The 17,390-nt window shown below is 41.4% G+C and overlaps 1 long non-coding RNA gene across 1 annotated transcript; it reads left to right on the top strand.

Moving 5' to 3' along the window:
• The first annotated feature begins 9,798 nt into the window (after nt 1-9,798).
• On the top strand, nt 9,799-17,389 carry LOC109302467. Its single transcript, XR_002098792.1, has 3 exons — nt 9,799-9,810; nt 11,298-11,303; nt 17,308-17,389. It is a non-coding gene; the product is annotated as an uncharacterized LOC109302467 (long non-coding RNA).
• The last annotated feature ends 1 nt before the right edge of the window (nt 17,390 follows it).

Below are 17,390 nucleotides of genomic sequence, written 5' to 3'. Positions count from 1 at the left end.
TGAATGCTGATTTGGCAAAAAAAAAAAAAGGAAAAAGAAAGCAGTGGCTGCTGGCAGGTGCATGATCATGATTGTGGTGCCACTGCCCCTGTGCCCTGGGTGCCTGGCTGCATTCCTACTCTGCTGTTGTGTCATCCCAGAATTTGCCAGCACGGAGGGAATTCTCAGGTGTCCCTAGCTGGAAGTGGAGCTGACTGTCTACCTCATAGTGTAGCTGGTCCTACCCCCAGTGTGGCACCAATGACAGAACTTCTGTATTCCAATGCAACTAGCAGAGCTATTCATTTGTCTCTCTTGTAGAGCTGGTCTTTAGTTGGAAGCATGTACTAGGACTGGTTCTGTATTCAGTCAATTACACTGTGCGCCCAATTGTTGCAGAATACTATTGAATATTAAGAGAAAGGAAAATTAAGCAACACTTCACCCTTCTTAATAATTTATAAACCCACCTCACCTTAATGATGAGTTTGAGTAGGATGAGATGTGTTAAGCAGATTTAATGCAGTGCAGGATTTACACTTCAGTGCTGCTAAAGCGAGTTAGTGCTAACCAGATGTGGGCAGGGTGGGGCAGATTAAGTGAACCCTTCATGACCAGGAGAAACTCATCTAGAAAGAGAGCTAAGGCAGTTCCAGCCTGATTCTTTTTAATGTCACAGTTCATTTGCAGAACCATAACTGGAATCAAGAATTAAAAAGCCTTGTATAAAAGTCAGTAACATTAAACCTTTAAGACTCATGTTTCATGTGTCATAAAAAGTCTATGAAAGGATTTTATATTCTGTACAGTGTTTTAGCACTTTCAATCATTTTTTTTCAACATAACTTTTGTGAACACTTTTATAGCCTCTAAATGAAAAACTAAACTATGTGTCATTCAAAAAAAGGTTTTATGGATCACAGAATTTAATATAAGTTCTGCACCATAACAAGGGGCTGATAAACTTATATTAAAATTAATTTAAAGTGTTGAAAAAATATTTTAGGGGAATGTGTATCACATATTATGGTAAACATCACCACTGTGTATATATGGAAAACATTTTCATTTAGACATACCAATATGGTGTGCACCAATACATGAAAGGAAATGTGTAGTAAAAATTATAGTGATCAAAAATATTATCCTTGTATCATGTATCTTAAAATCCCAAATTTCCATGTAAAGGAAAATATTTTCTGTAAGGGGAATAAAATCAACTTAAAAATCATTTAATGTGCATGATAATAAAAAATAATGTAACTGTGTCCAAGAAATATACAATACAGCATAAGTTTTAATCTGTCTCCAGAGGGAAGACAGTTACTCCTTTGTGTCATTAATATTTATGAATTATGGCTTCTTTATGAAATGGAAAAATTAAAATTATATTCACCGGGTGCTAATCCTATATTATACATCTGTTTTACGCTAATGGGGACATTCTTATTTCTTTAATACATACTAGTTATATGCCTGTATCAAGGGGAGCATCAATACCAAAGCAAAGATGTATAAAATAATACTTCACACATGTCATCATCTATTGCAAAGTGCTGTGCAAACTTAAACTAATTAATATTCATAAGACTTTTGTGAGGTGGGTATAATCACCCCATTAAGCAGACAGTAGTTGTTGCTTTCTGATTCTTAGGCTTGTTTTATTCTGGCCTCTTTGTTCTTAAGGCTAAGAGGTGAAAGAGGACTATTATATCTATCTAATAATGACAAAAAACAGCAGTGTCAATTACAGTCACATCTGGAACAGAACACCACCAATCTGTGAACATTAATGAAGACCTGTATAAAAATACTATGTTAAAATAATTTGCCCCACAAATTATTCAGGAGAGGTCTGAATTCTTGCATTACCTATATGTTCATTATCTGCCTGCACTTGCAGTACCACATTCTTTCTGTAGAAACATTAAATAAGTAATTTTTATTAAAAAGCCATAAATTACGGTTGAGGTTCTCCGGTCCCTTTGTGCTACTCAGAGATCCAAAATGAACTGGAAATTATCTGGATCTTATCAATTGAGGACTCACAATCAGCTGAAATTCCCCTACTGAGCCATCACTGGTTCCAGTAACTTTTCCTACTAAAGCACTCTGGCTGTTCTTCAGGGCCTATGAGATACAGGGGAAATGGGGGTATAGTTCTACTAGGCTGCCAAACTCAGAAGGCTCTTAAAATCAGATCACTCAGTTTATTTTTTCCAAAAGTGGAAGGTGGGGGGCACCCCCTATATAGATGTAACAGGCCCCCAAATTTGTCTCACAAACATGTCTCTCACAGACCCTGCTATTCTTAGTAAGTGGACATCCTTTTCTATGGGGTATTATAAACAGTAAGAAAGACAAGAGCTTGGTGAAGGAAGGGGGAGAGAGAGAAAAAACAAATGGGAATAATTCAACCTTCTAGTACGCATGTCCAAGAGTAGATGGCTGCGAAGTACATGGAAATAAGCCAGTGCAAGAGGTGATGGTGTTAGATATTGCTATAGAACAACACTAAACTATTTTTTCCTCCAATCAAAGGAAAAACAGGGAGGAAATTGTCCTTTAGATATCTGTACTTGAGGCATGTGTTTCTCAGGGCTCCTCTTAAAGACACAGTCAGGCCTAACTGATTAAAATGATTGCATCACCCATTGTAGGAATGCTTTTATCTTCCAATGCAGCACAGGTCACACAAGACTGAGGAGTCCACTGTATACTAATTGTTCCCCCTCAGCACACCTAAGCCAGGTGCAAGCAGTAAGAGTAATATATAATTTCTGTATATATTTAACAAGCCACTACAAAGTCAGAATAAATCTCTTGTTCTACCTTGCTCACTGCTAACAGACACAGATAATCAAATGCCTCATATTCTCACCCACAAAAAGAGAGAGTGAAGGCAGAGGTTAATCATGCATAAGTTAGTATGATTGTGTACAGCTTGCAAGGAATTACTGAATTTGTCTCAGAGGATAGGTATGTGCTGGGTTCTGCTGGTGGTAGTACCACAACAATCCCTGTGTCCTCCCTACTGTGAAACTTTGTTTAGTAATGTGTCAACAGTTTACCAGTGATAGCAGTCCTGCTCCAGTGGGATCTATCTTACAGTTACAATCATGCACCCCTTTCCTGAGATCCCTTTGGTCTCCGCTCTGAAAACAGTGAATTCCCATTTTTCCTCACTCTTACAAGATCTGGTGCTGTGCATTTGCCCATTGAGTGGCTCTATGTCTCTAAAGCCACACAGGCAGGAACAAATCCATAGAGAGAGAATAAAGCAATGTCAGAGTGCATGATTTAATGCACTGCTTGTACTTGGCCTTGTGTACATGTGCGCATTTTCCAGGGAGGTGACAAATCAAAGAATATAAAATGTTGCCAGCTGGCTACTCCCCCCTTACCAAAAGCATACTTCCTTTTAGCTTGCTATATCAGGGGTTTTCAACCTTTTTTAATAAGTGTACCCTAGGTGGCTGGATGCAGGGGGGGAGGGGAGGGGAGGGAAGGGGAGGTGCGGTGGGACGTGGAGGCAGCAGTGCAGGGTAGCGAGTGGTGGTGCTCCATCCATGCCCACCCACATATACCCCTAGGGCCTTCCCAAGCACTCCCAGGGGTATGTCTACCCCCGGTTGACAACCCCTGTGCTATACGATAAAAGAATGAAAAAGCAAGACACTACAGGAGAACCCTTGGAATCTCACGGGGGGTGAGATGGTGGTAGCTCAATAATTTTATTGTATGTTGTGTATTGGGTTCATCTTTCCTCCATGTTCATCTTCTCTCATCATTAAATACATTGTCCATCACTAAACTACTGCCAAAAGCACCTTGTGCGCAGCACTGGAAACCACCTATGAAGTTAGATGATTCAATACAGCCAACACTGAGCATAACTATAAAACACCAGGCCCATATGGGACAAATATACTGACCCACCACAAAAATAAACTAGTGCAGCTCACCTGAATAAGATACAGGATAATGCTCATTGTACTCAGTCCCCCTCGGCATTGACTCTTTTTCAAGTCATGATGAGCCACTACATTGAACACATTTTAAACTCCTTTTCACTCCAACAGCTGAGCTGAAACTTTCTTTCTCATTTGCAGTGAGTCTTGTTTCTTTACCACACTTAAATGTCTGGCAAAAATCACCAAACATGGCCCTAAAGTGTTCACCCAGAATCACTGTGTCTTCTGTGCCTATGCTAAAACTTGCAGCAGTTTCAAAAAAGAAAAAATGTATCAATTTTGGGTGAACTAAGACTATAGCAAATCACCACAGGCATGATTATTTTAAAATAAATATTTCTAATTGGCCCCTCACTTCCATGTGCTCAGGGAGACCAAGGTCTGACAGTAAGTAGTACGGAAAATGGAAGGAGTTGAGTGGGACAGAGCGCCACTTGATCCCCTCAGATTTAATTATCCTGCTGTAGCAGTGGGAAGATGAAAAGTTCAAGGGAAACCTCTAATAATTGGATTCTATACCTGAAAATTATAACAAATTTATATATATAGAATGTAATTGGGGGGGGGAATCATCTTATATTCAGGGTTATATTATATTTGAGTAAATACAGTAGTATTGTTTGTAAGTATGTAAGTCTTAAAGATGGCTTTTAATATAAACAGGATTGCAGTTTTGGAGAGCTTGCATCTTTTGGAGAGTTTGCACAAAGAAAGAGGTAAGTGACCAAGGTGCCTAACCCTTCAAGTATGTATACATGGCCTCTTTGGAGCATGCCCACTCCTGCTCCCACATACCAAATCTGGAAATGTAGCTATGAAACCATTCTAGGACTGAGCCCAACAGCTGCTCTTGATCTCTGGCTGGGAACATCTCCAGAGCAGCTTTATAATGGGAGCAAGTAGGTAGGGCATGCTCTCACAGGTTTACACTGCCTCCTCCCCAAGACCACAGGATGCAGCGGAAACATTCCCTTACTCTCAAAACACTTCTTAGTGTGCTGCTACTCTCAAAAGTTAACCTTGTAATATTCACTTACACAGCTGTGCCTAACCTTAGCAACTCTTTTAAAATTACTTGTACACATGCCAGTTTCCAACCTGTTTTGACAAATGACACATTTCCTTTGGTGCTTCCTTGTGGGCAACAGTGTGTGAGGATGTGGTGGTGGAAAAATTTATTACAGTTATTTTGTAGTTGATATTAAAGAACATGATGTATTATATCAGGTGTCTGACCTTTAAAGATCTTAGGACCCAATTCATTACAACATAAAATTTACATAGTATTCAACATTCCACAGACCTTTTATGAAGAAGTCATGATGCATGCGCACATGAGATTTAAGGGGGACAAGTATCCTTGCATATGAAGAGACAGCAGGCAGCATGAAATAAAAATATATAGTAGTTTGAGAAGGACTCACTTTTAAACCCATGAAATCATTTCTACGAAGAATGCTGCTGTATTCTTTTCACAGGGACTTCGGGAAATTGAATAGAACACACCAGAGACAATGTGGTCAATGGTGAAGTGGGGTAAGGACAGAGTTCTTGTTTTCTGTGCCCATCCTGACATGGCCTTTATGGTTTTTGGCAACTGTTTCTCAGTTTACCCATCTCTCAAATATACGCATAAATCTGTGTTAAAAGAATATTATTAACCTTGCAAAATCAAGCACATGGAAAATAGGGAATGCTAGGATTTAGACTGCCAGTGCAATTTCTGAGACTTCTTTAAATATGTGATCTTGTGCTATTTTTTCCATGGCAACTTCCTATTTCAGTGCAGAGGAAGAGCTTGCTCAGGAGCTAAATCTGAGTTGTGTAGAGCAGGTCCCTACTGTTTCATTTGCTGCAGAAATTGGATGTTGTATAGTGACTGAGACAGGAAGTTATTGCAGGAAGAACAGAAAGTCTTTTCTTGGCCTTTATGCTAAGATCAAGTGCACGGATAAAGGGATACTGGTGAATTCTCTTCTGAGGAACCTGATTTTATCTCCATGTACTCCCCTATCTCTGCATCTGCTGCAGTGTTCCTATTTGAAGTTAGGTAATTCATGCTTTTCAAGGGTGATTAATAATTATGTGATCCTTATTTTAAGGGTGTATCACTGGAGACTTAAGGCCTGATTTGCAGAAGTACTGAACACTTACAGGTACAGAGTTAAGGGAGGTGAGTTTTGAACATATAAGGGTTCTATATGATGCTAATCAGGTCTCAGGCATATCAGATTTGGCACCCAAAATTAAAGGGTTCTTTTGACATTAATATCACTGTGCTTCTGTTCCCAACTATAATATAGGAATAATAATCCCCCCCTCATCTCAAAAGAGTTCTGTGATAATGAATTCATTAATATTTGTGAAGCACCTAGATACTATAGTATGAGGAAATTAATAATCCTTCATTTAGAGCAGTGTATGAATAGTTTGCAGTAAATAAGGTACAAGGCCACACATTGAACAAAGGGGAGAGAACACAATATTGAATAGCTTCTCATTATTTGAGCACTGCCCATTCTGAGCAGTAAATTACCACAATAACTTATTCCTGTTTCACTGAGAGTTAATCTACCACAGTTTAGCTTCCATTTACCACAGGGTAAGAGGCTTCACATAGACATTTACCACAGAGCAGCTGATATCCAGTAAAGCCCTTCCCCAGGTTGTGCCACAGTAAATCAGTTGTAGGTCTGTACTTTCCCTAACAATAATAATGTTCTTATAAAACAGTTTGTGTGTGTAATTTGTTTGATTTTTAAAAAGGTCAAACTGAAAAAACCCCCCATGTTCTGTCAGGTGGCATCATATTGACATTACATGGGTCATTAAGGGGCTACATAAGAACATAAGAATTGTCACACTATGTCAGATCATAGTTCCATTTTGCCCACTATGCTGTTTCTGACAGTAGCAAGTAGCAAATGCTTTAAAGTTTAAGAAACAGGGCATTTGTAAATTGTTCTTTCTGTTGTCATGCCCTTATAGTTACCAGCCAGCATAGGCTTCCAGATGGATGTCCTGAGCCTAAGGTTACATCCCTGACTCTTGTGTCATGTTGTGTCCAGCCCTGATGGGCATGGTCTTCAAACATTTGTCTAATCCCTTTTTGAATTTTTGGCTTCCATAACATTCTGTCACAATGAGTTCCACATGACTTCAAGAAGGCCTTTGACACGGTATCCCATACCATCCTTTTAAATAAACTGAGGAGGTTTGCCTTGGATGATTATATAGTAGACTGGGTAGCAAACTAGCTCAAGGGTCGCACATAGAGAGTGGTGGTGGACGGGTCGGTGTCAAGCTGGAAAGATGTGTGCAGTGGAGTCCCTCAGGGCTCAGTTCTGGGGCCGGTGCTGTTCAACATCTTCATCAGTGATCTGGATGAGGGGGTGGCAAGCACCCTGGCCAGATTTGCGGATGACACAAAAATATGGGGTGAAGCTAACACCCTGGAAAGGAGGAACTAGATCCAGGATGACCTAGACAGGTTGGGGAAGTAGGCAGAGAACAACAGGATAAAATTCAATAAGGACAAGTGCAAGGTGCTGCATCTAGGAAAAAAGAACTGCCATCATACCTATAGGCTGGGGGGTGACTTTCTCAGCTCCACTGAGGCAGAAAGAGATCTTAGAGTCACTGTTGACTCCAGGATGAACATGAGTTGTCAATGAGATGAAGCAGTTGGCAGAGCCAATCGCATCTTGTCGTGCATCCGTAGGTGCATCACAAACAGGTCCAGGAAGGTGATTCTCCCTCTCTATGCGGCACTGGTCAGACCACAGCTGGAGTACTCTATCCAGTTCTGGATGCTGCAGTTCAAGCGGGATGCAGATAACCTGGAGAGGGTCCAAAGAAGAGCCACTTTTCTGATCAGAGGCCTGCAGGGAAGGCTCTATGAGGAAAGGCTAAGGGACCTTAACCTCTTCCGCCTCTCCAAGAGAAGGCTGAGAGGGGACCTTGTGACAGCATACAAATTCATAAGGGGAGAGCAGCATGAAGTAAGCAACAATCTATTTACCACCGCACCCCATGGAACAACAAGGAACAATGGTCATAAGCTGCTGGAGAGGAGGCTTAGGCTGGACATTAGAAAACAGTTCTTCACAGTCAGGGTTGCCAGGATCTGGAATGGGCTCCCAAGGGAGGTGGTGCTCGCCCCATCCTTGGGGGTCTTCAGGAGGAGACTGGACAGGCACCTGGCTGGGATCACATGACCCCAGGGTTGGTGACTTTTCTTGCCTGCCAGGGGCAGGGGTCAGACTAGATGGCCCACTGAGGTCCCTTCCAACTCTAGGAATCTATGAATCTATGTTATTCATTTGTCGCATAAAAAAGCACTTCCCTTTCTTTGTTTTAAATCTGAGGCCTCATCAGGGCCATCCCTGGAAGGAGGGGGGGAAATTGGGGTGACCACCCCGGGTCCTGTGCTTTGGGGGGGCCCTGTGGTCAGTGCTGTATAGGCCCTACTCTGGCCACCATGCGCTGCTGCTGCCAAGAGCTGCCGGGTCCACTGCTGGCCCCTGCTGGCTCTGCCAGCTACAGCCACTCGCCACCCCCTAGGGCCCTGCACAGGCTGGTATGCCCCAGGCCCTGCACACCCTTAGTGATGACTCTGGGCCTGATAATTTCATTTCTCTGACTTCTGCCATGGCTGCTAAGGGAGTAACTTGTAAAAGGTGTGTTTCATATGAGCCAACCCTTGGGGATGCGGAGAGATTGACCAGTGAGTTTCACATAGCTTTACTGACCACAGGAGAATGGTGACACATGGGACTTTTGCGTCCTTTCCAGACTCTGAAGGAGAGCATACTCTTGAGGACTCAGACTATTCTGCCAGTATGTTTGATCTCTCACTGCCTTCCCTCTGTAGCCAGTCCCTATTCTAGTCCTTTCTCCTCATCCCAGTTTCCTTCTCCTCAAATAGCTACCCCCACTAATTAGGCTTTTCATTTGGGGCCTTTTCAGCACTTTTCTTGACTAGCCAGTCCTCCCAATCCTTCTCTCCTGTCTCACTGGCCAGCCACCCCATTTTCTCCAATCTCAGCTCCTCATCTAATCTGCCTCAATCTTTCCCTAGCCTTCAGTCTTTGACAAATCTCTATCCCCATTGACTCTTAGACCCAAAATCCCTTCTCAAGTTTGTCATTCACTCTTAACTTATGTCCACAACACATATCTTATCCTAGTCTTTTCACTTAGTCAGTCTTCTCAGGCCTTAATCCAGCCTGAGTCTCTGACCCATCTACCAGCTCACAGACTTTTGTGACTAACAGGCCTAGTTTTCCCTCCCCCATTTGCCAATTAGCCTGCTCTGCCAGGTATACTTTCCTCCTTTTTCCAGTTTGCTCCACATATTTCAATAAGAGGCAGACACCCAGTATCTAAAAATCTAGCTTAAAATGTTTAAAATGTGTCAGTTTTAAGCAACTGAAATAAAGTCTTATTACAGGAAGTGTCAGGTGATCTTAATCATAGGTGGTGTACTTCACTAATTAACATTTTTCCAATGATTTCAAATCCTTGAGTGAAAGACACTATGTAAATGCAAATGCAAATGCAAATAGTATTACTTTTTAAATTATAACCTCTTCTTTCAACAAAGTGTCCTCAGTAACAAAAAAAAAAAGTATCCCTAGCACTGCATATACTTTTACTCATCTATAACCTTCTTCAGCTATAGTAATTTCTAAGAGGTAAGAAAGAAGCAAGACATCATTCTTTAACAAGAAAATCATTTAAACAAAAAGGAAATTAAAGAAATGACAATTTAAACTCATAGCATATATTTTCTAATTTTTTTATAGTGAAATATTGTATTAGGTAATAAAGTTCATAATATAATCTCAGGGGCATTGTGTAGATGCTGAGATGTTTACTGATCAGCTAATTAGTCAAAGTGCAGTAAACATCTTGTATAGACATGCCCAGTCAATGAACCACCAGTTTTTGTTCTATTTAAAGCTCTCACAATTCAAGTAAGTTTGCTTTAAGACCTGTGCAGAGTTTGCAGTTCCATAACCTTCACACAAATGATCAAGGTGCTGCTTCAGTAGCAGGGCTGCAAGCAAAAAAAATATTGCAGCCAGGATTATTTTTCCCCCTCAGGCAAATAAAGGACCCAATTCTAATTTTACTTTCCATCAGCTTGATCTCAGCAGAAGTCTGTGACTTCAGTTGACTTGCTCTGGATTTACACAAATAAGAAAGAAGCATCAATCCCATGAAATCAGGGGTTCATTTTATGATGGAAGATAAAAGGATTAAAAGTTTGTTGAAAAAATAGAGAAGGAGAGGATGTAATAATAAGATGGTATATAACATCTTCTCATTCAGCTCCTGGCTAGGTCACAAACAGCTGTTTCCTGTAGTCAGGGTAGGACAGAGAATCCTAGGAAACCCTGTCTCTTTGTAAGGAAAGAATTTCCTGTAATTCAATTCATTTACCTTTGTACTCAACAGACATTTCCCAGGGGACCCTTTGTTTTGACCTCCTTTATTCAGGCACAAACCCATTCCTTATTCAAGCATCTCAAAGAGCCCCAAGGAAAAACTGCTGCTGAAGGAATCAAGGGACTAAGACCTCTGGAATCAGTAGGGCGGTATGCAAGTGGAAGGATCACTGAATGTGGATCTGGTGGTCGTATCTGACCAGGTATCTCCTGTGTTTCACTGCAATCCGCCAGAATCAGCCATGCTTCAACATCCGGTTTACACATCTTCAGTCTCTACAGTCGCTTTCTGCAACCCCAGGTATTTCCTGGTTTTCAGCTACCACTGCCTATTCCTCCTCATTCTAGCTACCTATTTATGCTTCAGAGCTGCCTCCCCCAACATATCTTCCCACTATGGTTTACTCTGATTGGAGGCGAGTCAAACTTGGCAGCTATGGAACTGACTAATTTGCTGACAAAAAACGGGGAAACAGTGAAACTGATTATACAAAAAGTGCTGTCCTTGCATATAATAAACTGAAGGTACTGAAGAAATATTTGTTCGCTAGTCTTGCAGTGGCTGGGTTTTTGAGTGTTATTTTAGCAGTTTATAGAAAGAAATTATTGACATGCGCTTTTTAAAATACATTTTTTGCAACCTAAATTATTCCAGGCCTTACTGGTCTGTAAAGCCACCGAACTTCCTTTTGCCTTTCAAAAAAAATGAAACTCTTAGAGACAAATGGCTAAAAAGTCAGTCAAAGGCAAGAGAGAGAAAGAGGCTGAAAAGAGAAACAATTCATTATTTTGTCAGAGCAAAAGAAAAGTTCCATTGCATCCACAATTACTACCTGAGGCTGAATGCAGGACAGGGTATGTGCAAGTGTTACAATTAGTTCTTCCTAACCAGGGTTAGGTCAGTCTGAATGCCCACTTGTGTAGGCATTGGAAGGCTTACATTGGCCAGAAAATGAAAAACCTCCTATAAGTTAGTTCGCCTCAATCTAGCAAACACCTGCACTCATTCATAGCACAGCCCCGGGGCTGGGAAAGATCAGCCTCGCACCCCAGCCCTGGGGCTATGCTGTTTCTATCCCTTGACCTTGGTGGGCTATTTTTAGTCCCCTGCTTCACCTGCCAGACTGGACAATCCTCTCACTATGGATCTACCAACCCTCCCATTACAAACCCATCACCCATCATTCTCCTGGACCTACCAGCACCTCCCCGCCCCACGGACCCACCAGTCTCCCCTAATCCTATCAGCCCTTTCCCCCACATCCTGATTTACTTTGGACTGCCTGTACCACTCCTGGCAGAGACAAACATCTGTACATGCCACTCCCAGTCTAGATTTAGATGTCTTAAGAAAAGCCACCTAAACCTAGACTGGGTGTGGCAAATATTTGTACATATCCTTAGAGACTAACTGGTTCAGATAGGCATAAGGTTTTATAGGTGATAGCCTACTTCATGAGATGCTGTGTGAGGCTGAGGGAGGCAGGAGAGGTCGCTTTCATTCATGACAGGAGTGAAAGGATTCATATCTCTTTACTCTCCCACAGGAAGTGCAACCTCATGGGGTACAAGAGAAAAAAAAGTCTCTTATAAAGGAAAATTGAGCAAAAGTAATATTTAACAAAAGTCCATGAAAGGAAGCTGAGGAAACAAGCTTCAGGAAACAAGAAATGAGTCAGAAAGCTGCTCATTATGGAAGTGCTTTTGAAAGCTACCAAAAAGGCACAACTACACAAGACGATTACTGCGGAGCAGCTGCCAGATTAGCTCTACAGTAAATGTCTCTGCATCTACATGTGCACTCTTATTAGGGCAAACAAAACTAACAGTCTCCAGAGTAGGCTGGTACTTGTACTTGTTTTTTCATGCATAGCAGTGCATGCGTAGATGCTGCCTGGCTGGCTGGGGCATGAGGGTGCTTCAGTGCAGGGCTGCCTGCTAGCTAGCTCCATGCTGAAGCACTCTCATGCCTTAGCTCAGGGGCAGGCAATTATTTTGGGCAGAGGGCCGCTTACTGAGTTTTGGCAAGTCATAAAGCGCTGCATGATAGGCAGCCAGGGGCAGATAAATATTAATTTTTAAAATTTTTTAGGGGCCCCATGGGCTGGATAGAATGACCTGGCAGGCCACATCCAGCCCCCGGGCCGCATTTTGCCCACCCCTGCCTTAGCCAGTCCCTCTGTACTCTGCAGCACAACCCCGGGCTGCTGCCAACTGGGGCTGCTCCGACTGGGCTCAATGTGCTGTGAATGAATAAACTCTGGATCAGTATACTGTGCAGTTTTATGCTTCTGGATGCACATTCAAATGGTGAACCCGGCAGCAAAAAAATCTAGAGCAATAAACTCCAGATTGTGTGCATTAATTGCATGTGTAGATGTGCCCAGAATGAAGCTCACAGCCTACCACTGTTGTGGGCAGCCTTGGGCTTTTCAAGACTTGTGTTACTAGAACTGAGAGTATTTCAGAAATGACAGGAGGGGTTTGCTCTGACTGCTCTTAGGTGCCCATATGGCCTGTCCTTGGGATGAAAGAATAACTCCTCAGATGGCTGCTAAGTGGCTGTGAAGAGAATTAAAAACAAGGATTACACCTGGAAGAATAGGCAGAAGAGATTGAAGTGGTGTGTAAAAGTTCACAATCTCTGCTTGGATCAACCGTTCATGTAAAATCACTGGTGCAGGAAGTTAGAACCATCTTTGCAAATAAACGCTTAATGCTTGCTGAGGAAGAGTCACAGGCCCATAGAAGAATAAGAATGCTGTCACTAGCTTACCACCCCAAACACTAATGTCATTATTTGGTCCCTGATATTCAACATAACCTTGTTCAGATAACAGCATGGCAGGGCGTAAGTTTCTGTATGTGAGACGATTTGAGGGAAAACAGCCATGCAGATGGGAACCATAAAATAAATGAATGCAAAGTATTGATTATTTTGTTTGATATAACTACAACATTTCAGACTGAAGCCATAAATCAGCTTTGTGTTGCTCCCCTTACATTTCCAGGTTCTATTGTCTAATTACAGCAAGTTTGTTTGGACTGAATACCAGTGATTGATTTGCTTGTTATGCTCTCATTTGTTACAAGGCCTGTGAATCTGCATTCCAGTCTGTGGCTTTTTCAGATTTTCACAGCTAAGCATTTTAGACTGGGTAAAAATAAAACAAAAGCAAAATAGACAATTGTATTTTTCAGATTCATGTCCTGCTAGAAAGTGATAGCCCGTTCCTAGGAATAATGGCTTTGCATGTGGAAATGCAGCATGCCCTCAATAGAGGGTGCTGTCTTCTCATTGTATCACTAACTGAAATAGAAGGTCACTCAGCCTATTGATAAATCACTGTGCCGTGATTCCTAACTGACAGCTCAAACTAACATCAAGCTGGATGAGAGAGAACAAAAGGCCATCAAGCAGCCATTTTCTTGACACTTTTATTCAATCACCAGCAGATTGCTTACGACAGCAATAGCAGCTGTTTTGTCTTCATCTTTCCACATTTGATAAAAGGTGTCAACTCAAATTTTTGTAAATAATTCACTTACCCCTACTGCACACACCAGCACTGTTCAGCATATGTATTCTGTGTGAGCAGATCACTGAGGCAGGTCAGGGCTCAATGATATCAGCTGAAGGTCATCTGTGATCTAAAAGGAAGGACTGATAAAGCTACAGTCCCTCAAGGTCAAAGATAAGAACTACATTGAGATATTTGTAATGTGGACAAAAGGTTAAACAACAGAGAGAAAAGTATGGTATTGTTTCAGTTAACACACTAATGATTTTTCTATTGTTCTTTAGGCTAGCTGATTCTGCTGGTTAACCCTTTCTTTAAGTGCTAATTTTAAGTAATTAGAGAATATTACTTTCCAAAGTTAGTAGTGGTAAGTAGTGGCTTACAGATATACTGCTTTTGCTAATATTTGTGAACTGTGAAAAGGAGCATACCATTTTATTGCAGTCACTGGAAAAAAATTGCTGAACAGTGTATCAAACACTAATGGATAAGAAGACTAATGCAGTTAAGTAAAATCTAGTTTATCTTGAATTCCTCCTTGAAATGCATTTAGGTCTCAAAGCAAAGGAGAATTAGAGAATGTGTCTAACATCTCCTGTTGTAACAGCTTCATTTACTTTAAGGGCTTAGGAAAACTAATAGGAAGATCTTTGAATTATTGCAATATGACATTCTATCTGATGCTGGCTGTAGCTAAAGCACTGAGATTAAAAATGATACATTCTTCAATACTAGGTTGTTTTCTTTTCCCAGTTATATTACTCAGAAAATAAATCTAAACAACAAATAGTCACTATTCATCACTATTTAGTTTATACTTTCTAATAGCCAAAGTATATGTGCATTTGAGATTCTGTCTAAGCTCAAACAGCAGGGAATTTATTGCAAATAATTGATGCACACCAAGATCAGAGAGCAGTTGCCTTGCATTTTCCCTTTTTCTTTCTGCTTCAGAGCTATGGTGGCTTCAACTTTCCTCATTCCAGCTACACTGTTGCTAAAGAAATTAGGAAGAGCTGGGTAAGAGGTCTCTTTTATCACTCAACAAAACCAAAAAAGGAGTCAGGAGACTTTTTCCTTATTGCCATAAGAAATATTGTCTGCATAATTTTCATTTCCTACCTAACTAGTCTCATGTGAATTAATCAGAGAATGTCTCAACTAGAATAAAGCAAATAATTTTCATAAAATAGTCTGCTTTATGAATGTAGCTTCCTTTTCTGCTAGTAGAATGTTGAGATTGCAGTTGTCAAGTGTATTAATTTGCATTTGCTTGTATTTTTGATGATTTTTAATGTATGTATTGATCACAGCATTTTTTTTTTTTAAATCCACAAGAAAATTAAGCTGCATAATTTTTGCCGATTGGTCACGTAGGTCAAGTGGCATTATTTCCCTTCCTTGACTGGATTTGCCCTAGTATCAGAACAACTGTTTGAAGAAGCTACTGTGGTGTGGAGTTTCTTATGAAATAAGCAAGATTAAAGATTTTTAGAAAATTGAAAGCCTTTTTGTTTTAAGTGCACAAGCCCCACTTGAGACATCTTTGTTAGAAAAGAAAAGATCACCATAAAAATACTAGCAGAGTGGAGAATTAAGATGTGTTTTTTCCAACGTAATCTCACAAAGCAAATTGCCTGTACATGCATGCTCCTAGCAACAAAGTGTGCTCTTAAGATGAATTGCTATTTTGGCAAAGCTTTGGTGAAGGATTTTGTGACATTAGTTCCTTATTTTAAGCAGGAACTCATCCTATAAAAAAAAAAAAAAAAAGAAAACTATGCATTTACTAGCTAACAACCTCCTGAACCATTACTGACACAGTAATCTGCTCAGTCCTACCAATGAAGGATGTATTCACCATTTGACTCAAAGAGAAAGCTTTTGTTGAGAAAAGGCCATTAGAGGTGGGGTTAGCAACCTACACTCTGCCAGCCAGATCTGACTCATGGAGCCATGGGCTGACCCAGGATTATAGTGAGGGGACTAGAGCCAGGCCCACTTTGGCTGTGTGGTGTGTATGCAGTGAAGAGCGCTCACTGCACATGAGTTGCGCAGCCAAAGAGAGCATGGTTGCCACCCAGTTGTGATCCTAGGTGTCAGTGAGCTTTCTGAGTTCACTGGCATGTTAGTTCAGCTTCTGCCAATGCTCCACATGCTCTAAGCTCACTAACTGATTGACACAGGGTTTGGCCAGAGTCCCCATTTTCATATAGCTCTTGAGCCCAGGCTGTGAATATGGCTGCTTGTTTGCCCTCCTCCCTTCACCCAGAATTCATCAGCAGGGAAAAAGAATCAATGAACAGCAGCCAGGAGGAAGAAATGGAGCTTGGCAATACTGGGTCACAGCTCTTTCCCTTTGTCTCTCTCATCTCTGGTTCCCATTGCAATGGAAGACTATCAAGTATGTCAGAAGGCCAGCTTGGCTTAGCAGGGAACTCTTCAAGTGAGCTAAAACATAAAAAGGAAGCTTACAAGAGGTGGAAACTTGGACAAAAACTAGGGAGGAGTATAAGACTATTGCTCGGGCATGCAGGGATGAAATCAGGAAGGAAAAAGTGTAATTGCAGTTGCAGCTAGGAAGGGACATAAAGGGTAACAAGGAAGGTTTCTACAAGTATGTGAGTAACAAAGGAAGATCAGGGAAAGTGTGGGTCCCTTACTGAATGGGGGAGGCAACCTGGTGACAGAGGATGCAGAAAAGGCTGAAGTACTCAATGTCTTTTTTACTCAGTCTTTCAGGCAAGGTCAGATCGTCAGAGCCTAGGTTACTGCACCGGGCAGCATAGTTTGGGAGGAGGTGAGCAGCCAGCAGTGGCTAAAGAGCAGGTTAGGAACTATATAGAAAAGTTGGATGTGGACAAGTCCATGGGGGCAGACATAGTACACCCAAAGGTGCTGAGGAAGCTGACCAATGTGATTGCAGAGCTGCTGAGTCTTATCTTTGGAAACTCATAGTGACTGGAAGAGATGCTGGATGACTGGAGAAGGGCAAATATAGTGTCCATCTTTAAGAAAGGGAAAAAGGAGGATCCAGGGAATTTCAAACTGGTCAGCCTCACCACAGTCCCTGGACAAATCATGGTGCAGGTCCTCATGGAATCAATTTCTGAGCACATGGAGGAGAAGAAGATGATTAGGAACAGTCATCATGGATTCATCAAAGGCAAGTCATGACTGACCAACCTGATTGCCTTTAATGATAATATGAGTGGCTCTGTGGATGCGGGGAGAGGTGGATGTGATAGTCCTTGATTTCAGTAAGGCTTTTGGTATAGGTCTCCCACAACATTCTCACAAGGAAGTTAAAAAAGTATAGGTGGGATGAATGGACTATAAGGTGGATGGAAAAATGGCTGGATCATTGGGATCAAATGGTAGTAATCAGTGGTTTGATGTCTAATTGTTAGCTGGTATCAGGTGGAGTGTCCCAGGGGTCAGTCCTAGGGCTGGTTTTGTTCAAA

Source organism: Gavialis gangeticus, unplaced genomic scaffold, assembly GCF_001723915.1.
Source record: "Gavialis gangeticus isolate Ggan-Ray unplaced genomic scaffold, GavGan_comp1, whole genome shotgun sequence".
Taxonomy (NCBI): Eukaryota; Metazoa; Chordata; order Crocodylia; family Gavialidae; genus Gavialis; species Gavialis gangeticus.
Note: the sequence above shows the minus strand (reverse complement) of the source record. Positions and strands in the feature narration are given on the sequence as shown.